Here is a 25,772-nt window from a genome sequence, read left to right as displayed (position 1 = left end):
CAGGGGGAGGTGATCAAAGAGCAGGCCAATCAGATTATGTCAGAGGCAGCCCTCTTCCCATTACTATAGAACCCACTTGGACACTAAACTTCCATGGGCTACATCTGTGCAGGGGTTCTAGGTTATCTCCATGCCTGGTACTTGGTTGGAGTATGAGTCTCTGGAAAGACCCCTGTGTTCAAATTTTCTGATTCATTTGCTCTCCTTGTGGACTTCCTGTCCTCTTATTTGCATTAATGTTTGTCATTCTACCCTCAGTGAGATGGAAGCTTAACACAGTTTCATTTGCATTTCCTGATGGTTACTGGAGTTCATCTTTTTTTTTTTTTTTTCAATGCATATTGACTTTGTATCTTTTGAGAACTCCATTCATTTCATTAGTCTATTTATTGATTAGGTTAAGTTGTTGGTATTATTTACTTATGCTTTCTAGGTATTAATTGTATCACCTGTGGAGACAGAAAAGCTCTTCTTCCATCCTGTAGCTTTTCCATTGCTTGTTTATTTCCTTTGTTTTATATAACTATCTTATTGTTTGGTTTGCTTTTTTTAAAATTCAATGTTTCTAAGTTAGAATATTTTAATTGGGAAAATTTGTCCTTGAATTTAAGTGCATTCTTTTTACTTACAGTATTTAAAATTTTGTTAGTATATGTTATCTTATTAATAGGAAAATTGTGGATCATTACATTACACAGTGTATATTCTAAACTAAGTTCTTCTTTTACACACTCTACTGAGAAGAGCAGCTATATGAGAATTTTTTTAATATAGTTTAATTTTTTTTACTATTAGTTACATTTTATTAACTCTGTATCCCAGCTGTAGTCCCCTCCCACATTCCCTTCCAATCCCACCCTCCCTCCCTCACCTCCTCCCTGTCCCTTTCCAAGTCCACTGATTGGGGAGGACCTCCTCCCTTTTCATTTGAGCCTCTTTTATCAGGAAACTTCAGGACTGCCTGCAAAGTCCTCCTCTGTGGCCTAGCAGGATTACTCCTCCCTTGGGGTGGGGAGGTCAAAGAGCCTGCCATTGAGTTCCTGTCAGAAATAATCCCTGTTCCCCTTACTATGGGAAACCAATTTGTTACTGAACTACCACGGGCTACATCAGAACAGAGGTCCTAGGTTATATTCATACATGGTACAAGAAATCATGAAATTTGCAGGCAAATGTTGGAATCTAGAAAAGATCATTCTGAGTGAAGTATCCCAGAAGGAGAAAGACAAACATGGTATATACTCGCTTATAGAGACCTATAAGATATGATAAACATAATGAAATCTATACCCCTAAAGAAGATAAACAAGAAAGTGGACACGGGGTAAGATGATCAATCCTCACTTAGAAAAACAAATGGGATGTGCATTGGAGGTAGGACAGGAGCCTACCACACAGGGCCTCTGAATGACTCTACCTAGCAATGTATCAAAGCAGATACTAAGACTCATAACCAAACCTTTGGCAGAGTGCAGGGAATCATATGAAAAAAAGGGGAGTTAGTATGACATGGAAAGGATAAGAGCTCCACAAGGACCAAATATATCTGGGCACAGGGGTCTTTTCTGAGAATTTTTTTGTTATATTTTTTGTTTGTTTTGTTTTGTTTTCTTCGTTCAGATAGCTCCTTGTTATATTGCTGGCACCTGTCACAATAGCAGCTCTCATTTGTCTACATACACTACCCTGATTCAGTGACTTATATGAGATGTTGCAGAATAATGGATCTAGGAGTTGTGATTAGATATATAATCATTAGATCACCATAAATTATCTTTTATTGTTCTACATAAACAACAAAATATCAAAAATTATGCATTTTAAAAATAATGAATTTGTATTCTCTGCCACTTAATGGAAAGCCAGGGGATTATAACATAGAAAAAAATGGGACGAAAAGTGAAGTATAAGGACAATGAATGATATAAGAAAGAAAGGTTATGATCAGCTTAGTTAGGGATATCAATCAAACGTCAAAATAAGACATCCAGTTTTGTATAATTAAAATATGAAAAATATGTTGAAATATTTAAATGAATTATTTAGAACGAAACAGGCATTTCAAAAGGCCTTAGTTTTGATGAGAGCATAGAAATAATATTCCGTTAGAGTTGAGAATAATACTCAGATTTCTGCTTTTAACTTGATGTATGGATTTGTGAAGCTAGACATTTCAGTAATAAACATATGCTCACTTTCATGTTTCCTCTCCAAGGTATCTGCAATATTATCCCTGGCTAATAACAGTTTATTTTTTTCCTAGGCTAATTAATTGCTTCAATATCATAAGTTCAGAATCACTATTTCTTGTCCTCTACCGTGAATCATGGTAAACGAAGGTTTTAGTAGCCATTTTAAATTTCGGTCAAAGTAAAATGGCTGTAAAGCCTTCATAATTCCCTTCTCTGCTTTACCTAGGTAATTTTAAGAACCTAATTGAAGTTCTCAGTTGATATGCCTGAAAATATTCTTTAGAGGTTTTTCACAAAATATACTTACAAATAGAACTCTGAAAACCTCAGGCACTAATTCTGGTGATGAATTAGAACTTCTAAAATTAACTCTAAGAATAGTTGTGGCACAAATGGGTTAGCTTGAACCACAAAGCTCTGATAAATGTTGATGGGAGTGATCGTCCTCTTTATTTCAAGTTAATCAGAGAGCAATGCAATTCACTTACTCAGCACTGAGGGCTGACATGCCAATGATGGAATATAGCGTTCTATGCAAATCCTCATCTATTACTCAATCATACTTTGCAGAAGGTGACAGCAAAGATCGATGTGCTTCCTGTGTAGTTTAATAGAGGGCTTGGTGCTGAAGGACAGTTGCTGCTAGATTTGTAACTTCAATTTAGAGATGACTCTCCTCCTCTGCTCTCCTATGCTGTCCTTTTTTGTCTTCCACTCACATCTCCTCCTATGTTTTCCTCTTTAGCCTGTTCTCCCCCATTGTCCTTCCCTGGACTCCCCTTCTCTTCTTTCTTCTCATCTCTTCTCCCATATTGAATAGTCTCTCTTCCTATTTTCTGCCATCCCATCATTTAGTTCTCTTTTTTTTTCCCAACACCATGATGAGTCCTTTCATGAATAAGATAAAGGCGTCTAGTAGAACATTCATTATAATTAGTAGTATTTTGAATAAAAAGATATTATGTGCCTCTACATCATAGAATCTTTATGAGAATGCATGTGCAGATATCCAGCTTCTGCTTGGTATTAAGCACAAGGATAGCACTTTACATCCATTAAGTTCCCTGGGGAGTATAATGAGGAGTGCACAGAAGTTAACAGCACAAGCTTCAGAGCCAAGTATTTAAACTAAGTGACTCCCAGCCAGGGATATGCTCTGTCATCTTCCAAACATTTTTCCATTACCCATGGCTTAGACTTTTATCTGGTAAAAACTGATGATATCATATTTTTGTGATCTTTAAAACATTAGTACACTTACATTTAAAATTGTTAGCATTACTTTAAATTGAATATGGTAGAAATTGTTCACATTCCACAGTTCATTACACCAACATTTTAGCAAAGTAAATTCTTTGGGCTAGAATTCAAACAACTATAATTTTTAGCATGATTTTACATCTTTTACTTTGTAATATTCTTGCTTAATTTATTAGAGAGATATTACAAAGAAAAAACTACCACATGCTGAGGTGAAGATAATAAAATTCATATTGAACACATACACACATACAAACACACACTTCACAATTTCCCCTTTTTTCACAAAAGTTTGAGCTCTGTAGAGATCACTTGTTACAAGTTAAACAGTTTACATGGAATAGTGAATTATCATTAGTAGGCTTCACCCCTGAAGCTTTCTATCATTAAACACACTTTTGGAGAGATTTATACATCTGTATTACAAATTAGCTCCTGGCTAAAAATTGTCCTACAATTTCTACGCTCAATTATTATATGATTTTTCTTTCTAACATCTTTCTTTGAGTGAAAATATTTATTATAATGAATGTATAGGACATTCTTTGGCATAGTCTTTTCTTCACTTCCTAACTACCACATCGTTCAGGCAATGCTGGATTTCAACAAATGTGCGTGTGTGTGTGCACAGAATTTACTCTTTTTAGTATTACTTTCAATGTTATATTATCATAAAATAATAATATAAGTACATGATCATCTCACTGGAACTTGACATTTCTAACGTTGAAATTTTTAGTTCTCTTTTTATTACCTACATTGTGTTTCCCTTGAGTATATTATTTGTACTATGTAATGGGAAGTAGATATTAAGCAGTAAGTTTGTAGAATAAGACTCCACAATGAAAGTGAGCTGCCTTTACAAGAGTTAGCACAGAAGAATGGTAGGAATTTTCACATTATGAAAACACCATACTAAAAATGAGGGGTGTTCTTTTAGAATGCCAGAATTTCAGAGAATACTGTTCTTGTAAATAAATGAGTCAGCTCATTCTTATCAGCAGGGTACAGATTGAGCATTTCATTTTCAAATTCTTACAAGAATAGTATCTGGTCTTTTCTTCCTGTGAGTAGTATCGACCACTGTCTGGTTTTCAGTTTTTCTCTCTCTTGCTATCCTATGAGGTAAGAATATGAGGCACAGGAAAGACACAGGGAGAGCCTTTGAGAGCCTTGTGTCAATCAATGCAGGAAAAGTGAAGCGTTTCCCAAATAATATGAGCCCAATGGTGAAGAAAGACACTGAAGGATTGTTGAGGGAAAAAGGATATGGTCTTCCTCATTGCTTTTGCCCTTGAATTCATTCTATGTTGTTTCTCATTTAATTTATTAAAATAAAATAATATCATAGATGTATTTTGTTATTAGTAGAACTAAAGATTCGGGTAAATATAAATCTGAGGATTACAATAAATATCACTATTCCTGAAATGTGAAAATGTATCCTGACTCTAATAGCATAAAAAATTTATAAAATTATTAAACAATGTATTTATTTATAAAATCATTCATAAATAAATACACACATGCACTCCACACATTTTTCTTTCAATTTTCAACTTAGATAGAAGAGATGACCAAAAAAATAAAATAAAATAAAATCACATTATATTAAACAGCAAGCCCTTTTATCTCCTCCGTGAAAACAATAATAATTTACCGTTTCTTATGAAGGACAACAAATTTAATATTTCTAGTTTCTCCTTAATGTAAATTCAATAAAGATATAGCAATACTTTTTCAACACATATACAACTCATAAGGAACTTTGTTCAGTCCTTGCTCTCATTCCATCCCTCCTCTTTTGCTCTTAACCCACAATGCATGCATAGCTCATGTACATTGCTCAGGGATTTAAAAAAATTCAAAATACTGTTTCCATTATCACACACGTCCATGTTCTGCTGACAGCTTACTTTGATTCCACCACTTCATAACGAAGAGAAGAATTCGGAACTAAAGAATGAATGAAGGGCTAGCTTCCATCTATCATGATTTAAGACTTTTTATCTTTCCCTTTTGTTTTCACTCTTTTAAAATAGAATAATGAGCAATTATCATCTTGGTTGATTGACATATTTTAAAATGTTAATCATATTTGAAACTTCCATTTAAAATTTTTAAACGTTTCAGAGTTTCACTGTTGGTGATTATAGCCCCGAAACCTTATGTTAAAGATTGTTAGTATTCACTCTAAATTACTCTAAACTTCATAGATGATGTAAAATTTGCATTATTTTTCAGAGGGATTTTCAAAAGAAACAAAAATCAGAAACAGTTGAGCATGCACTCACAATCCTAAATTAAGAAATAATGTTTATTTGAAGAATATGATTAGGATATTAAGATTATAAAATAATTTTTATAATTCTCGACAAGCTGCTGTAGTCATTGTTGATTGATTAAAAAAAACAGACTACTTATCAAAATTTCCTGTGGTCAAAGAGTACATTAAATAATAGAAATTAAATTATCTGAGTCTCTAGCACTCTGTTTGTGACTTATCATGCCACAAAAAAAGCCACTGCTATGGAATTTAACCAATGATGTGTACATGAAGATATAGAAGACCCCTCAAACATTTCTGATCTCACACCTAATGATTCTTCTTTCTTACCACTTCTTGACTATTTATTAGAAATCAAGATCAGATATTTAATTTGCTATAATGTCGTATTATCTATGTATTAATTTTGGTTTTGCTATTCAATATTTACATAAAAAATACCTCAAACTGCTTCTACTTTTTCTCTTGCTTTTTTTAGTTAAAAAAAATATCTATCAATGATTTTTTTTTGCTACGTAAGAAACAAGTTTATTTAAAGGAGTAGGTAAATAAGTTAGACTCCAAGTTTGCTTTAATTTTAAAGTTAAAGAAGGATATTAGTTTTTTGTGTTGTAGTAAATCATAATAAGAACAGAAGAATATATAACCTAGAAACCCTGTTCAGACATAGCCCATGGCAGCTCAGTATCCAAGTCAGTTTCCTAGTAAGGGGAACAGGCTCTGTCTCTGACATGAACTCAAAGGCGGTCTTTTTTACCTCCACCCCCACCCCCGGGAGAAGCAGCCTTGTTAGGCTACAGAGAAGGGCACTGCATCCAGTCTTGATGAGATCTAATAAGCTAGGGTCAGAGGGAAGGGGAGGAGGACCTCCCCTATCAGTGGACTTGAGAGGTGCAGGGAGGAAATGAGGGAGAGGGTGGGATTGGGAGGGAATAAGGGAGGGGGATACAATTGGGATACAAAGTAAATAAACTGTAATTAATATAAAAAAATAAAAATTTAATAGAAAAAAGAACAGAAGAATCTTTTCACATTGTATAAAAATGTCAATTTTTTAATTTATGTTTTAGCTAAATTGTGGTGCTCACTAAACATTTTTAACTTTCTAAAATTTTTAACTTATCTTCTTTTTTCATCTTTGTATGCATGAGTGTTTGCTGTATGTACGTATGTCCATCATTCATGTTTTTGGTGCTTGCAAATGTCAGAAGAGTGATTCAGAGGCCCAGGGGCTGAAGTTACTGTGTGTGTGCCTGTGTGTGTGCGTGTGTGTTATTGTCTTTATCCATTTTACATTTGAAAGACACACAGACAAATTAAGTAAAATTGTCAACTGTGAATAGCACAGCAATAACCACAGATTGCAGGTCTTGCGACATGTGTCTTTAGAGTCCTCCAGGAAAATATGCAGACATGGCAGAACTTGGCTATGTAATAATTATATTTTTAGAATTGAAGGAACTCCATACTGACACCCTAATAAACCTGGCATGTTTATCTTCCTCATAGCAATTTATAAGTGTTTCTTTCTCACTCATACTTGCCAGTACTTATTATTGTTTGTTTTATTAATAATGCTTATTCTGCCTTGGGTGAGGTGGAATCTTAATGTAGTTTTAAGCTATTTACTGGAATGTAATATAAGTTGCAGCTGGTTCCGTTATCTGTAGAGGCCTGGAATTATTATTTGTAACATCATGAACACAGTCTTTACCAACCTTAATCCTACAGCCATTGTGGCTCCTGATTTTCAGATGGAAACTGACCATTTCGTTCTGCTTATTCATATATATATATATATGAATAAGATTTTATGGAGGGTCTATAATACTGTAAGCAGAACGAATATATATATTCATATATATATATATATATGAAAATATATATTATATATATTTTACCTGACAGCCAGCACCAGAGTTTCTGACATATTGCCAGGTAAACAAAACAATGACCTGTCTTCTCTACTGCTAATTTTCTTTGTTGTTCAAACTTTCATTCTGTGGCAAATACCTGAAGGAGCAGCTAAGAGGAAAGAAAGATTTACTCAACTCAAGTTTTAGTTTTTGGTCCACAGCCATTTGACTCCATGAATGTGGTTGGTACAGGGGAGGGGATGGGGCAGGAGAGATTCTTATCCTAGTAGTGACAGAGAAGGAGGGAGTTCAACAATAAAGACTCAAGAAAAGTATGCTTTCCACGACTGTGTCCAGTGACATCTTTCAGTTAAGCCTCCTCTCATAAAATTTTTATCAGCTTCCAATATAGCACATACACACACAAAAAAAATCCATTGAAAATATGTTTCAGAGTATGTACCTTCAAAGCATCACAAAGGATAAATGCCTGATGGTCAGTGAACTAAGGAGCCACTGCTTCTCCTAAGTGTAACTGTTAATAATATATATAGTAGCAGGCCCTGAAAAGACACATAAAACCCTGGCAAAGAAGCTTTCGCAAGTGTTTAATTTTGCATGCTTGATACAAAAGATGGAACAGGCTGAACTGTATTCCTCAGTGAGCTAAGAGTGAGGGCACTTAACTTAAAGTTCTACATCAGAGGATCACAAACTTTACTTTTCAGTTGCGTGTCTAGCTCTTGCCCATTATCTACAATGAGCAGTACAGCATGTGTAAATGGTTCTCAGTTATTTTCCTTGAGCAAATCATCAGTGACCTAAATTCCAAGAACTGATGGATGTTGCTTTTCCAATAGTGAGTCCTTAGACTGTTCTTAGTAGGAATGAATGCCATTCTAAACCAAACATGTGCTGAGAACCTCATGCTTATCAGACACCACTCTGCAGAGCAGTAAGAAGTAGAATGACAAGCAACTTCAACACAATGTTTTGTTTTTATTTTTTGTAGACTGTTCTCATGGATAACACACATATAGATTTTGTTTTCTTAAATATACATTTTTTTTTTGCTTTAAAGATATCCATTCACTATTCCTAATTGTCTTAGAAAGCGCCAGATAGATTTCCAGAGTGGTTGTACCAGTTTACATTCCCACCAGCAGTGGAGGAGGGTTCCCCTTTCTCCACAACCTCTCCAGCATGTGTTGTCCCTTGAGTTTTTCATTTTGGCCATTCTGAAGGGTGTAAGGTGATATCTCAGGGTCGTTTTGATTTGCATTTCCCTGATGGCTAATGAGGATGAGCATTTCTTTAAGTGTTTCTCTGCCATTCGATATTCCTCTGTCGAGAATTCTCTGTTTAGCTGTTCCCCATTTTTTAATTGGATTACTTGGTTTGCTGCTTTTCAGCTTCTTTAGTTCTTTGTATATACTCGATATTAGTCCTCTGTCAGATAAAGGGTTAGTGAAGATTCTTTCCCAATCTGTAGGCAGGCGTTTTGTTTTGATGACAATGTCCTTTGCTTTACAGAAGCTGTTCAGTTTCATGAGGTCCCATTTATTGATTGTTGCTCTTAGAGCCTGTGCTGTTGGTGTTCTGTTCAGGAAGTTGTCTCCTGTGCCAATGAGTTCTAGGCTGTTCCCCACTTTTTCTTCTAACAGATTTAGAGTATCTGGTTTTATGTTGAGGTCTTTGATCCACTTGGACTTTAGCTTTGTGCAGGGTGATAAATAGAGATCTATTTTCATTTTTCTGCATGTGGTCATCCAGTTGGACCGCACCATTTGTTGAAGATGCTGTCTTTTTTCCATTGAATCCAGCTATACCACTGCTAGGTATATACCCAATGTTTGCTCAAGTACACAAAAGGGATATTTGCTCAACCATGTTTATAGCAGCTTTATTTGTAATAGCCAGAACCTGGAAACAACCCAGATGTCCATCAACGGAGAAATGGATACAGAAATTGTGGTATTTTTACACAATGGAATACTACTCAGCAATCAAAAAGGAGGAAATCCTGAAATTTGCAGGCAAATGGTGGGACCTACTAAAGACCATCCTCAGTGAAATATCCCAGAAGGAGAAAAACAAACATGGTATATACTCACTTATATAGACCTATAAGATATAATAAACATAATGAAATCTGTACACCTAAAAAAGATAATCAAGAGAGTAGACATGGGGTAAGATGATCAATCCTCATTTAGAATGACAGATGGGATGTGCATTGAACGTATGACAGGAGTCTACTGAGCGCATTAGAAAGACTCTAACTAGCAGTGTTTTCAAAGCAAAGACTCATGACCAAACCTTTGGCAGAGTACAGGGAATCATAAGAAAGAAGGGGAGTTAGTCTGATGAGGAAAGGATAGGAGCTCCACAAGGACCAAAGATATCTGGGCACAGGGTCTTTTCTGAGACTGACATGCAACCAAGGACCATGTATGAATGTAACCTAGAACCTCTGCTCAGATGTAGCCTGTGGTAGCTCAGTAACCAATTGGTTTCCCATAGTGAGGGGAACAAGGACTATTTCTAACAGGAACTCAATGACTGGCTCTTTGGCCTCCCCACCCCCCAAGGGAGGAGCAGTCCTGTTAGGCCACAGAGGAGAGCTTTGCAGCCAGTCCTGAAGATACCTGATAAAACAGGATCAGATGAATGGGGAGGAGGTCCTCCCTATCAGTGGACTTGGCAAGGGGCACAGTGGAGAGGAGGGAGGGAGGGAGGGACTGGGAGGGAATGAGGGATCGGGACACGGCTGGGATACAGAGTTAATAAAATGTAACTGATAAGAAAAAAATAAAAAAAAAAAGATATCCATTCACATGAACTGTGAGCCTTTTGACAAATAGCATCATTGAGTTAGCTTCCAGGATTTACTGAAGGAATGTTTTTATTCATTTCCAATCTTTTTATGTGTATACTTGTGTTGGCAAGTTTAGTATGACTGAAAACTAATGCCTAATGCTTCATAGCATTATTACAAAACTGTATTAGAAAGCGTAAACACAGTTTTCTATTCACCAGTATTTCAGATATCTTTAAGGGTTTTCCAAAAAATTTTATTAAAACACTGAAAATGGGTAAATACGTAACTTTATTATTGTAACAACAGGACAGGTAAGAGAAATACAAAATGTAGGGCTGGAGGCGTGTCTCAGCAGTCAAAAGCTTTTGCTGCTCTTTCCAGAGAATGTGGATTCAACTGGTAGCACCCACAGAGGCTGCTCACAACTTTCTGTAACTCCAGCTCCAGGATAATTGATAGCAGCCTTTGGCCTCCAGAGACACCTGCATACAAACAGCAGATCCATAGCACAAATGCACACATGTACACACACACACATGTTCAGGCACATGTGCAAACACATAGGTATATGCACACACACACATACAAACACACACACACAAGCCTCAAATAAAACTAACCCTTAAAATGCAAATCAGAAATATGAATCCAGCACAGAACACTGGCAGAGCCTGCATGAAGCTCTAGGTTCAGTTCTCAGCTTTAAAAGAAAGAAAGTTCTTTATATATACTGGATATTAGCCCTCTGTCAGATAAAGGGTTGGTGAAGATTCTTTCCCAATCTGTAGGCTGTCTATTTGTTTTGATGACAGTGTCTTTTTCTTTACAGAAGCTTTTCAGTTTCATGAGGTCCCATTTATTGATTGTTGCTCTTAGAGCCTGTGCTATTGGTGTTCTGTTCAGGAAGTTGTCTCCTGTGCCAAGGAGTTCTAGGCTGTTCCCCACTTTTTCTTCTAACAGATTTAGAGTATCTGGTTTTATGTTGAGGTCCTTGATCCACTTGGACTTTAGTTTTGTGCAGGGTGATAAATATGGATCTATTTTCATTTTTCTGCATGTAGACATCCAGTTGGTCCAGCACCATTTGTTGAAGATGCTGTCTTTTTTCCATTGAATGGATTTGGCTTCTTTGTCAAATATTGAGTATTCATAGGTGTGTGGGTTTATTTCTGAGTCTTCTATGCGATTCCATTGATCCTCCTTTCTATTTCTATGCCAATACCATGCAGTTTTTATTACTGTTGCCCTGTAGTACAGCTTGAGATCGGGAATGGAGATACCTCCAGATGATCTGTTGTTGTACAGGATCGTTTTGGAGATTCTGGGTGTTTTGTTTCTCCATATGAAGCTGAGAATCTTTTTTTCAAGGTCTGTAAAGAATTGAGTTGGTATTTTGATGGGAATTGCATTGAATCTGTAGATTGCTTTTGGCAGGATGGCCATTTTCACAATGTTAATCCTACCAATCCATGAGCACGGGAGATCTTTCCATCTTCTGAGATCTTCTTCAATTTCTTTCTTCAAAGACTTGAAGTTTTTCTCAAACAGGTCTTTCACTTGCTTGGTTAGAGTCACACCAATGTACTTTATGTTATTAGTGGCTATTGTGAAGGGTGTTGTTTCCCTAATTTCTTTCTCAGCCTTTTTGTCTTTGGTATACAAGAGGGCTTCTGATTTTTTTTGAGTTGATTTTGTATCCTGCCACTTTGCTGAAGGTGTTAATCAGCTGAAGAAGTTCTCTGGTTGAATCTTTGGGGTCGCTCATGTATACTATCATATCATCTGCAAATAGTGACACTTTGACCTCTTCCTTTCCGATTTGTATCCCCTTGATCTCCTTCAGTTGTCTTATTGCTCTGGCTAGGACTTCAAGTACAATATTAAAGAGATATGGAGAGAGTGGGCAGCCTTGTCTTGTCCCTGATTTCAGTGGGATTGATTTAAGTTTCTCTCCATTGAGTTTGATGTTGGCTATAGGCTTGCTGTATGAAAAGCAACAAACCAAGTAATCCACTTAAAAAATGGGGAACAGAGCTAAACAGAGAATTCTCGAAAGAGGAACATCGAATGGCAGAGAAACACTTAAAGAAATGCTCAACCTCATTAGCCATTAGGGAAATGCAAATCAAAACGACCCTGAGATTTCACCTTACACCCATCAGAATGGCCAAGATGAAAAACTCAAGTGATAGCACATGCTGGAGAGGTTGTGGAGAAAAGGTAACCCTCCTCCATTGCTGGTGGGAATGTAAACTGGTTCAACCACTTTGGAAGTCAATCTGGCGCTTTCTCAGACAACTAGGAGTAGTGCTACCTCAAGACCCAGCTATACCACTCCTAGGTATATACCCAAAATTTGCTCAAGTACACAACACGGATATTTGTTCAACCATGTTCGTAGCAGCTTTATTTGTAATAGCCAGAACTTGGAAACAACCCAGATGTCCATCAACGGAGGAATGGACACAGAAATTGTGGTATTTTTACACAATGGAATACTACTCAGCAATCAAAAAGGAGGAAATCATGAAATTTGCAGTCAAGTGGTGGAATCTAGAAAAGATCATTCTGAGTGAAGTATCCCAGAAGGAGAAAGACAAACTTGGTATATACTCGCTTATATAGACCTACAAGATATGATAAACATAATGAAATCTACACACCTAAAGAAGATAATCAAGAAAGTGGACACAGGCGAAGGTGATTAATCCTCATTTAGAAAGACAAATGGGATGTGCATTGAACTTATGACAGGAGTCTACCACAAAAGGCATCTGAAAGTCTCTACCTAGCAGTGTTTCAAAGCAGACACTAAGACTCATAACCAAACCCTTGGCAGAGTGCAGGGAATCATATGAAAGAAGGGAAGTTAGTATGATGTAGAAAGGATAGGAGCTCTACAAGGACCAAATATATCTGGGCACAGGGTCTTTTCTGAGACTGACACTCAACCAAGGACCATCTATGGATATAACCTAGAACTTCTGCTCGGATGTGGCCCATGGTAGCTCAGTAACCAAGTAGTTTTCCAAAGTAAGGGGAACACGGACTATTTCTAACAGGATTTCAAGGGCAGGCTGTTTGAACCCCCCACCCCCCCTGGGAGGAGCAGTCTGTTAGGCCACAGAGGAGGACTTTGCAGCCAGCCCTGAAGATACCTGATAAAACAGGGTCAGATGAAAGTGGAGGAGGTCCTCCCCTATCAGGGGACTTGGAAAGGGGCAGGGAGGAGACCAGGGAGGGAGTGTGGGTTTGGGGAGGGAATGAGGGAGCGAGATACAGCTGGGACACAGAGTTAACAAAATGTAACTAAAAAGAAAAAAATAATAATAAAAAAAGAAAAAATAAAATAAAAAAATAAAAGAAAGAAAGAAAAAAAAACAGGAAATTTAAACCATACATTTCTGAGATTAATTAATTCATGTCAGTCAATGCTTAGTACTAATTCAAATACAAATAAATTAGAAACAAATTAATAATTAATATCTTTTATTGATCACTTAAAGAAAATTTTGGTGGCTGTTGGCTAAAATAAAAGAATTAATAAAATACACATTTCAAAAGTGATCTAAAAATAATTTTCAAATGAATCAACAAAATTAATGTTTTTTTTTTTTTTGTGTGTGTGTATACACTTACATCTGACACCAAAATGTTGGCTGCATTAATTATGCTGTTTGTCTTCTGATAAGTTGCTTCCTAAATTAGACATTTGGTTTTAATTAAAAAAAATCAATTTGTTGTGGATCAGTTAGTATAACTGAAAAACATTGTGGGAATTTAGAAAAACAAAGTTCTGCAGTTTTCCTGTATCAGTTGGCTTGAACAAGAATAATTCTAAATTAATTATCATCCTTTTGCATGGATTTGGTTCTTAGTTTAAGATGTGGACATTGATGGATCTGTTTTTTTGGAGAAGTCAAGGAATTAAAAACATCATTTTCAGGTGGATATATTTAAATCAATATTAGCTAAATATACACAGTACAATGCAGGCAGCAGGACTGTGTATATAAGTACTTTTCCATATACACTTTGTTCTAGTTCATCACTTACAATATATGAAAAAATTACTCCCATCAAATAGACGAAAGCAAAGATAATTTGTCATATACCTCCTGCCAAAGAAATGTTTTAAAAAAGGAAGAGTTTTCTGAAAGCAGTGATATGTTTCTTAATGCTGGCAGCCAAATTATACACAAAACATGATATACATCAAGGTGTCAGTAGCAAACCTGGGAACAGAGTTTTCACTTGGCTGTTATTCTAGAATTGAAGGGACAAGCTTAGAAAGATTTTGTGTGTGCAAATGCATTCTTGTGGGTGAAACCTGGTATCTGAGTTTTGGACAAATATTCTTTGATTAGAACAATTACTAACTGGATGAAAAGATCCTTTTCCCTGATTGGGAGATTTTATTTGGCACCTAAGTGAAAGAAAACATAGCACGAGGAGGCTTTTTCAAAAGGTTCTGCTGCAGTCTACTTAATGTTAAATTTGGGAGAGTTTTCAAGGCATGGCACAAATTGTTGCACCACTCAAATTTCAGCTTGAAGTGCTAAGCAGAAATATTTCAGGCTTTATTTCCCTTGTTAAGCCATCCGGTACTACTAATTTTAGAACACTCTATTCTCAGTGGGAGATGCATCTTGAAAGATGTTTTAAAATACACTGAGGAAGTCTAATATCAGTGTTGTAGATTGATCATGGGTAGACGAAGACACCTAGATGAGGATAATGTAACATGCTACAAGAATTATGCACTAGAGTCCACTATAACCTTTCTTAATAAAACCAATCAATGCAATATTATAGGACTAAAAATATCATTATCGAGCACAATGGGCATTAATTATTTTGTATTATTTGAACAACTATGAGCTATATTAATGATGCTGGTCACTTTTAAAGTGTTTAGAGACGATTCTTTTTTACTTTCATCACCTGAAAGCAAAACTTTACAAAAAGCAGACATTTACAGAAATAAATAAATAAATAAATAAATGAATGAATGAATGAATAAATAAATAAATAAATAAATAAAAATGCACAGGCACCATTCACTAGTACGAAGACTAGATAAGGCAGAGGTGAGAAACAATAAAGACAAACACCTTAAAAGCCAGTTTTGAGGCACTGTTGGGTAAAGGCTCTCAGAGTACAACTCTGTCAGGCTCCTCTCTGCAAGCTTAAGAGTATCTGTAGTATCAGGGGTTGGCACTCTACCATAGGGTAGTCTTTGGTTGGACCAAGAACTGGTTGGGTATTTCCTCAATCTCTGTATTATCTCCTCTATCTTTATCCCTGCAAATCTTTAGGCAGGCTGCCTTTTGGGGTCAAAGATGTTGTGGGTAGGTTGGTGTTCCCCTCCGTCTGTTAAGAAACCACTTTGTTAATGGGTGTCTCCTTCTTCAGTCTCTATGGCCTCTGCTACTAGGAGTCTCTGCTTGAGTCCCTTCGTATCCTCCCTACCCTGACTTAGGTCTCCACCTTGTCACAGATATGCCCCACCTTCAGTTTCTATAATACTTCTGTTCTCTTGCTCTCAGGTCAGTTCTCCACCCTTTTAACTCTATTCACCTCTTTTCCTACTTTGATCCCTCTCTTCAGCCACTAACTCTGTCTATTATCTCTCCCCTCCTGAGTGAGATTTATGTATCCTTCCTTGGATCCTCTATGTTACTTATCTTCTTTGGGTCTGGCCCTAATAGTGTGCCTATCCCATACTATATGGCTAAAATCCATTTATAAGTGAGTACATACCATGTGTGTCTCTTTGTGTCTGGATTACCTCGCACAGGATGATCTTTTCTAGCTCCATCCATTTGCCTGCAAAATTCATGACTTGTTTTGTTTTATATAATTACTTTAATTTTATTTTATTGTGTGAAGATATCATAGTCCCTGGAACTGGAGTTACGGACAGTTGTTAGCTGCAATGTGGATGCTGGGATTTGAATCCGGCTCCTTTGGAAGAATAGAAAGTGCTCTTAACCACTGAGCTGTCTCTTCAGGCCCTGGTTTATTTGTTTCTAATAGCTGAGTAGTATTCAGTGTATAAATGTGCATGCTGAGACTCACAGCCAAACATGGGGTGATGCACAGGGAGTTTTGCGGAAAAGTCAGAGGAAAGAGAAAAGGACCTGGAGGAATCCACAAGAAGACACACAGAGCCAATGAATTCAGGGCATAGAGTGGCTTGCTGAGACTGAAGCATCAACCAAGGACCATGCACAAACTGGACCTCCTCTCCTCCACCACTTGTCATCACATCCAAAGATGGAATCATTCTGTACCATCTTAGCAAATGTCTCATTAGTGGAGTTTTGAAAACCAGCCTTGGGATACAGGGCATGGGAGAGTAGTACCATGAAATAAGACCTAAGTACAAGCAGAGCAGAAAAACATACCATACATCACGTCTTCTTGAGATCTTTTTCAAAACAAAAAAAAAAAAAAAAAAAGGCAGAGAAACACCTTGGCAAAACATGCTGTGAACTGGCATTGATGCACAGAGGAAGTCTCAGAGTACAGATGGACACAGAAATATGGTGAATGCATGCCGACCTGCATGCTTGTGTGCTTGAGTGTGTATGTGTGTATGTTTATGAGAGAGAGAGAGAGAGAGAGAGAGAGAGAGAGAGAGAGACCGAGAGAGAAAGACCGAGAGAGAGAAAGGGAGAGAGAGAGAAAGAAATGCTGATACAGAGACACAGAAATACAGATAGACATAGTAAAATACTTTTACTGTTCTATATTATGAAATGTTGAATGCATTCTTATTTCTTACCTCTCTGTGTAATGTAACATTTCATGGCAGGAATTGAGAATTGGCTAAGTATATACCAAAGAGGCAATTCCCCTGAGTCTACTTCAATAAACCAGTTAGTTTAATTTTTGATACTTAGAGATGCAGGAGTGAATGAAATACAAAAGTATGGGTGAGGGGTTACCTGTACAGAAATATGAGTGCAATATTGCTAATTGAGTGTAGATAACTTAAGTGAGGTGAAAAGACTATAACACTCTCTCCCACAGTGACTCCAATACTTTATATAATATATAAAAATAATTTATATATATATATAAAGTTATATACAATTACTTGGGGTACTTATATATAATATAATTTTATGTTATATATTATTATATAATATATTATATTATTTATAAAATAATGGATATATTTGTTATACATTATATATAATATTAAATATACACACATATATAATATATATACACATATACATAATATATATATAACCGCAGTTTATATATATATTGCAGTTTCCAGTGTAACATGAGCCTTTACACGAAGGACTCTTATTGGCAACAGACTTATTCAAGTCTCCAGAGGAAAGCTTAGATAGGGCCAGCTTGCTATGATGGAGTACAGCATTCTACAATTGTACAATTGTCCCTTCACCAAAACTGTATTGTCTGCCAATACTGTACCCACAACTTTGCCTCCTTTATCTTCCGGTGTCTGTCAAACACTTTTGATTCTTCTCTACACTTCTGATAAATCACCTTTATTAATTTTGCATGTGATTTTTTTCATGTACTCCAAATTTTTTTATTTACAATAATGTTCTCTGATTTGAGAAATTGAGAAAGGATAGGATTTTGGACAGTAAATATCAAAATCTGGGTACACAAAATATGAATCAGTGTCAGTATGCATTATGAATGAGAACTTACTTTAATTGTGGTATAGAAAGCAGAAAATCAATTATAAAATTGTATAAATAGAACAACCCTGTCCCTAGAATTAAGTAATCACAATAAGCAATGTTAAAATAAGCTAAGTATATAATGACCCTGAGCTACTAGTCCAGGAGAGATCTAGAAATGGCCAATTAGTTACTCTGAAATGGTTATTTAGGAAAGTTAAAATGAGTCTGAAATTTCCCTGTGGGTAATTTGATTGGGCATTTACTTACATTTATTTTCAAAATTATAAATGACTTTAAAATCCCTGGAAGCTTTGTAGAAAATGTGGTATAATTTGCAGAAACTCTGTGAACTCCCAAGCATGTTTAACATTAATTGATATTACTATTTAATTTGGTGACAGAGATTAAATAAAATAGGAAGACCCGTTTTGGCGTTAATTTTCTGAATAGTATTTCTTCCATAAAGTAACAACTTAGGAAATTCTTATAAATGGAGCTCAATAGAATGACTTGCTATAAACCACATGCAAATGTGAACATACTGACGGATTCTGCAGAATACGACTGCATGTGTGCAGCACCATGCAAAAACACACTGCTTCTCCGGCTGAAATTCCCAGTGCCAAAATAGCACGTGGCAATTAAACCACCCTAAATCCCAATTAGCATTCAGCAGTGCCGCATCACTGTGGCTGGATTCAGTTAATAAGTGAAAAGGGAAATTAGAATTGCTTTCTGCTTTGATCATTCTCGGCAAAATATTTAGCCTCTCTTATCAAGCCCCCAATTTACTTTGAGCATTTAAAAATATGCAGTTTGTATGTTTCATGGCTTAGGAAAAGCTACTGTTATAATTTAGTCTTGTTAAATTTGTGTTTACAAGTGTTACTATCTATGGCAGATTTACTTGTTTCCTTAGCACTTCTTTTATATAAATAAAAGAACATTCTTTTATCTGCCTTTTTTAGATTTTTATCTATGTAGTGCAAAAACATTTAAAAAAATAGCACTTTTGAGTCAAAACCACCATCACCCAAGTGAAAGACATGCAGATAACGGGCAACACATTTATTTTTCTTAATTTTGAGAGTCTAAGTGAGCTTAGGTGGATATTCTCCCACTTTGTTCAGATCTGAATAAGCAATCAGACCTTATAACAAGGAGCATCCATCACTATTATGCACCGTGATCACAGCAGGCTCGTGTAGAAGACACACGGACAATCTTTCAAACCAGGAGATTCTGCCGAAAAGGCGTTAAAGAGAGTATTCTTTCACTTTTAAAACCCGTCCTTGCTTTTTAAAACACACAAAGATCATGCATATTTGTTTTTTTTTTCCACTTCTGATTTATTTCAAACACCATTAAAGACAAATTGCTGATACGTACATCAGGAATCAAATTGGGTTGTCTATGATATAACATAGTCTTTTTATAAAACAAATACCTTGACCTATATTGTGATGTGGAGAGTGAAATATGGAGTAGGAAAAAAACCTGTTTCTGCAATGGTTAAATGATGGTGTAAGGGTAATTAAATGCCGCAAATATTATGGCCTCACGCTCTTAAAAGGACAATAAAACAATTAAGTGGTGGATTACATAAGGGAATTGGCACGCATGATGATATAGGATTAAGCACACAAAGCAGCTTTAAGATCTACACTTTTATTCATGTGTTTTATTGATTTTACCACTCTAATGTAACTGCTTTCAATCATAACTACAAAATCCTCAAGTTATTTCAGGCTTATGAAAGCATTTAACACACACCTAAATTCTTTCTGTCTTAATGGTAGGCCTGAATTATATGTTGCATATGCACTAAAATATCTTTAGAAGTTCCAACCAAAAGACTTTAATCAGCATAGGATACTTGGGTTTTTTTTTTTTTTTCCTTTTGTGCTTTGTGAAGAAAGTCAAAAGGCCAAGAGGTTTTATAAAATGTTTGTGTATTGAAATGTTTCAGGAATGCAGCGTGTAGACAGAAAAATATCACTTGGCTGCACGTTGGAATCAAGGCATTAAAATGTACAGCTTGTATGACTTTACTTTAATGGGCTGTCAACTGTCCAGGCAGCTGCAGTACAAAGGTAGGCATGTCTTTAATCTTCAAAGAAAAAAAAAAAAGTAAAGCGAATAAATTCAGCTATTAGCTCGAAGGCAAAAACAATGAAGCAAGAGGGTGAATGCAAACAGTACTATAGTTACTTAGTTTACTTATTTGAAATGAGGAAGTTTATTATTAGTTTATGATGGATCATACACACACTCACACAGACACTAGCATGTACATGCATAGACACATGAACACACACATACAGATATATGTATCATTTTTCAACAGCAACTCATATGATAATGTAAATCATTCTAAACAACACAACAGATTTCTGTGAAACAATTAATTAGCAATTTAAGCATGCTTTATTTGCCAATTACATAAAAGTCTAAACATTTTTACCTTTATCATGTCATATCCTTAAAATATGTATACTATCTTTACATTTGTTATAAAGAAATGCATTAGTTGAAATTTTAATGACTAATCAGATAACTTCTTGTGAATGTATGTTTGTCCTCTAATCTATTTTTGATAAATATTAAATAACCTATTATTAATTTTTAATATTTAATATTGGTCTTAAGATTTCATATTTATTTGCATTTCTAAGAAATACATTGTATTTTAAAGTATTTTCAAGGTAAAACCTCTTTTCTTACTCTATCTAATGTTGTATGTGAGCACTTCTATTTATTTATCTAAGTAATTATTTCATTATTGAAAAAGTTTTAATATTTGCCTAAAATATTATTAAAACTCAATAAAGAATGTAGTGTACAACTATTAATTGTGAGGATTGCTTTATACAATTTATTTGTAATTCCTTTTGTTGTTTTTATATAGGACTAAATTTAAAGAGTTAAGGGGCATTATCAGATTTGGAAACTCTCAAAATCTGAACTGTGAAAAATATGAGGTGGATAAATTTAGATTATCTATAAGGTCTTTTACATTTAATTTGAAAATCTTGGATATTGTAGCAACATAGATTAATACAAATCTTAGATGTTATAAATATATATTCTTCATCCCAATATATTGATGTCAACAATAATTTTATGAAATGAAATGTTCAATTTGTAATTCCTAAAACAAAAATTTTTTAAACAGGTGAAATAAATTGGTAAAATTAAGCTTAGAAGTGGAGGATGATTGTAAGCCAATACAAACAAAATGGGTTAAATTAATTCAGATAGAAGTGATATCAAGTAAGTGATGAAGTGTTTACATGCTGAAGTAAAATTAATGAGACACTGTATGATTTTATTACACTTGTAAGAGGAAAATCTCAGCAAGATTTTGACCCACATGAAGTTCTGGTTTACGCATCTGAGAAAATAAGAACCTGCCTGCTGCTTTGAGGAGCACAGTGAGTCTTGACACAGATGTCAGTTTGGGCTCCTTTCAGTCACGAAAGTCTGTAGACGGGAAGATTGATTTCTCACTTTTGTATATGAATCTTCAGCTTGACCTTCGAGAAGCAAGAAGACATTGAAGTAGCAAATTATTATTAATGGGTACCAGTTGGATATATGGAATAATGTATTATACTAGATAATTTTGAAATTATAGAACTTGTTGAATTTTACCCAGATAAACTTTAGAATATAATCCATATACAATAATGTAAAAACAAAGAAATAAACAAAACAACATAATTCTTTGTTAACTTGTCTGAAGCTTTTAATGAAAATTAGAATTTATATTTTAAGAAATATAATTTAATTGAAGTGAAATTATATCACTTTCCTCCTTCACTTTTCTTTTTTAATTAAATTTTTAATTTTTTTACATTAATTACATTTTATTCACTTTGTATCCCAGCTGTAGTCTCCTTCTTCATTCCCTCTCAATCCCATGCAACCTCCTTCTTCTCCTCTATGCTCCTCTCTAAATACACTGATAATGGAGGTTCACCTCCCCTTCCATCTGACTCTAGCTTATCAGTTCTCATCAAGACTGGCTGCAGTGTCCTCCATCCGGGGAGGGGGGTCAAAGAGCCAGCCACTGAGTTCATGTCAGACACAGTCCCTGTTCCCCTTACTAGGGTACCCACTTGGATACTGAGCTGCCATGGGCTACATCTGAGTAGGGTTTCTAGGTTATATCCATGATTGGTCCTTGGTTGGAGAATCAGTCTCAGGAAGGACCTCCTTCACTTTTCTACCCCCTACTCATCCCAAGTCCCCTCTTTTCAAGAGTGCCATGATCTCTGCTGTTTTCCTTTGTTCATTATTGTTTGACACACAATCACACACACAGTTAGATTTTTGTTGTTTATTTTTGTTTGCTATATTTCATAGTTTTCTATACCCAACTCATAGTCTGTTTTATTTGCTTTCATAAATATGGTAGCTTCATGACACATCAGCAAGTTTCAATATATAATATCTTGCCCAAAAGGAATTAGACTTAAGATGGCATGATTATAGAACACATATGAATTTTAAAATATGTGAACAGCTCCATGCTTTGTGGCAGTCCTAGGGATTGAATTTAAGGCATCATTGTGATAGAAAACACTTGAATGCCAATCCACAGTCCTTGCCCTCAATGACTCCATTTCTATGTCAAATTTGTGCCAGTAATGTATTTATTTACAACCATATAACCCACTTGTAAAGTAAGATATTCTCAAACCACATTCAGAAGCTTATTCTGGATTTGGAGAAATGGTTTGCTGTTGCTGTTGTTCAGCAAACTAGACTAATAATTTGTTATTTATTTTTGTCATCTCAAAAGAAAAACTAGCATAGAGCACTGCACTGCTTCAGAAGGCTTGCACTGAGTAACAATGCAAAGCACCTGAAATAAAATACTATCAATTTGAGTTCTCCAAAGTAAAACAGATACAATATTTTTATTTTATGCTCACACCAAAATAGAGCTTGATCAAATATCAACAATTTGCCTAGATTTAAGTTTCCCCTTTCCTCAATATGTTCACCTAGTTTTATATAAAAGAAGTAACTTGTTCATTTATAAGTGTGCTCATTTAGGTTCCATAAATTACAGATTAACTATGCTGTATTTCATTTGAAGGATAACCATCTAACTTCTTGGTAAATAATTTTAAGTTAAAAGAGAAAGTGTTATAATTATAATTTTTATTAGTAAGGAGCTTTGTACATAGAAATATGAGTCTTTTTTAAAAGAAAACATCATACTTTTCCTTGTAATATTTTTTATTATTTTAGGCCTTAAGGGAGAACACTACTTTTTATCTGCTAGATGGACATAGTATTTAACTGACTCCTATTGTCTTATACCATGGATCAGTTTATCTTCCAATTCCCATCTGTGAAGTTTCTGTTTAGTAGTTAGTGGTTAACACAAACACCCAAATTGGCTAAAGTGCAGAAAATATGAAATCGCTGAATATTCATGCCAAAGGTATTTTCCACACCCTGTCTTCCCAAGGCACAGGATCATTGCAAAATAGGCTCCTGAAAGAGCGTAAGAGCCAGAGATGGTAGAAAACTACAAGGGAATGGTCTTCTACACACAGTGGCACACCACATGTATGAATTCACAGTGGATGTTATTGCATGAATAAACCTGTGCAAGACAAAACCACACTAAATACCAGAGTGGAGATGGGATTCATGTGCAAAGACACACTTCTATCTAAGGAGCTATTGGCAATACTTATTGTCTAGGAGAGGTTCATCCATTTTCTCTGAGAATGTAGCCTTTAGTAAGTCGACAAGCTCCAATGGAAGGTCACATATCCAATAATACGTGGGTGATACAAATTGTTTTGGATGTTGTCAGGCATAGATATTGGTGAATAAGGGAAGGGCAGTGGGCCTAAAAAGAACACGATCAAAATATTGGATGGGATTAAAAGAAATTAACAGAAAAGTGTCTGATCTTGCATCTCACATGTATCATACATTAGGTCACTATGGAAAGAAAGCAGGGCTGATATTGTTAATGTCATTTCACACTATCTTCACTTCACGGTACATATTTACTCATATAGACTTATAGGATAAACCTACTAAAAACTGTACTTCTAAAGAAACTAATCAAGAGAGAGGACCCTGACTAAAACACTCAATCCCCATCCCAAAAGGCAAAGACGATGGACATCAGAAGAAGGAGAAAGCAGGAAACAACCTAGGAACCTGCCACAGAGGGCCTCTGAAAGACTCTGCCCTGCAGACTATCAAAGCTGATGCTGAGACTTTAAGGCCAACTGTTGGGCAGAGTGCATGGAATCTTATGTAAGAAGTGGGAAATAGTAGATTATGGAGAGGACAGGAACCCCACAAGGAGAGCAACAGAACCAGAAAATTTGAACACAGGGGTCTTCCCAGAGACTGGTACTCCAACCAAGTACCAGGCATGGAGATAACCTAGAACCCCTGCTCAGATGTAATCCATGGCAGTTTAGTATCTAAGTGGGTTACATAGTAATGGGAAGAGGAACTGCCTCTGACACAAACTGATTGGCCTGTTCTTTGATCACCTCCCCCTGAGGGAGGAGCAGCCTTACGAGGCCACAGAAGATGACAATGCAGCCACTCCTGATGTGATCTGATAGACTAAGATCAGAAGGAAGGAGAGGAGGACCTCCCCTATCAGTGGACTTGGGGAAGGGCATGCGTGAAGAAGGGGGAAGGAGGGTGGGATCAGGAAGGGGAGGGGGGGCTTATGGGGGGAAACAAAGTGAATAAAGTTAAAAAAATGAAAAATAATATAAAAATATTTTTTTAATTTTTCATAAAATATATTTTTGATCCTGTATTCCTCTCTTCCATTTCCTCCCTGCTTGTACATTTGAACATGATTTCAATTATTTGATCATTTAAATTTTATTTTAATATTACCTGTGTAAAGAGAAATATGTGAAGGTAAGTGCATGTTCCTGGAAAGGCTAGAAAAGGGTGACATAACCCCTGGAGATGTATATACACATGGTTGTGAACCACTTTAAGTATAGAGTCCTCTGTAAGAGAAGTTTGCCACCTTAATTTCTAAGATATCTCTCCAGACCAGTTATTTGAATTTTAAAAGTACTCACTGTTAGAAATGTGATTGAAATTTCGGGACTGAGTGTGCTGAGAATAATGGGCCATAATAACAAAAATGAGAATAAAGTTTTGGTATAAAAAAAGAATAAGTCAATCATTCTTGTTTCAAGTTTCTCTGGCTGTCTGAACGTGACAGAAAATTCAGTATAGTTGAAGGGCATGGAGATGTGAAGACTCAGAATCGTGGAAAAAAGGAAGAAAAAGCAAGAATGTGACCACAGTCTCCAAGTGGGTTCCCTAGTAAGGGGAACAGAGACTGTCTCTGACATGAACTCAGTGATCACCTCCCCCTGGTGGGACAGCCATACCAGGCCACAGAGGAAGACAATGCATCAGTCCTGATGAGACCTGACAGTCTAGGATAAGATGAAAGGAGAAGAGGACTGGGGAAGGGGCAGGGGAGGAGATGAGGTAGGGAGGGTGGGATTGGGAGGGCACTAAGGAGGACGACAGCTGGGATAAAAAGTGAATAAATTGCACTAAATAAATAAAAATAAAAACTGATGGTGTTCAAAAGAGAGAGAGAGAGAGAAAGAAAGAAAGAAAGAAAGAAAGAAAGAAAGAAAGAAAGAAAGA

The sequence above is a fragment of the Psammomys obesus genome, unplaced genomic scaffold (assembly GCF_907164565.1).
Source record: "Psammomys obesus unplaced genomic scaffold, mPsaObe1.curated_primary_1811, whole genome shotgun sequence".
Lineage (NCBI taxonomy): Eukaryota > Metazoa > Chordata > Mammalia > Rodentia > Muridae > Psammomys > Psammomys obesus.
Note: the sequence above shows the minus strand (reverse complement) of the source record.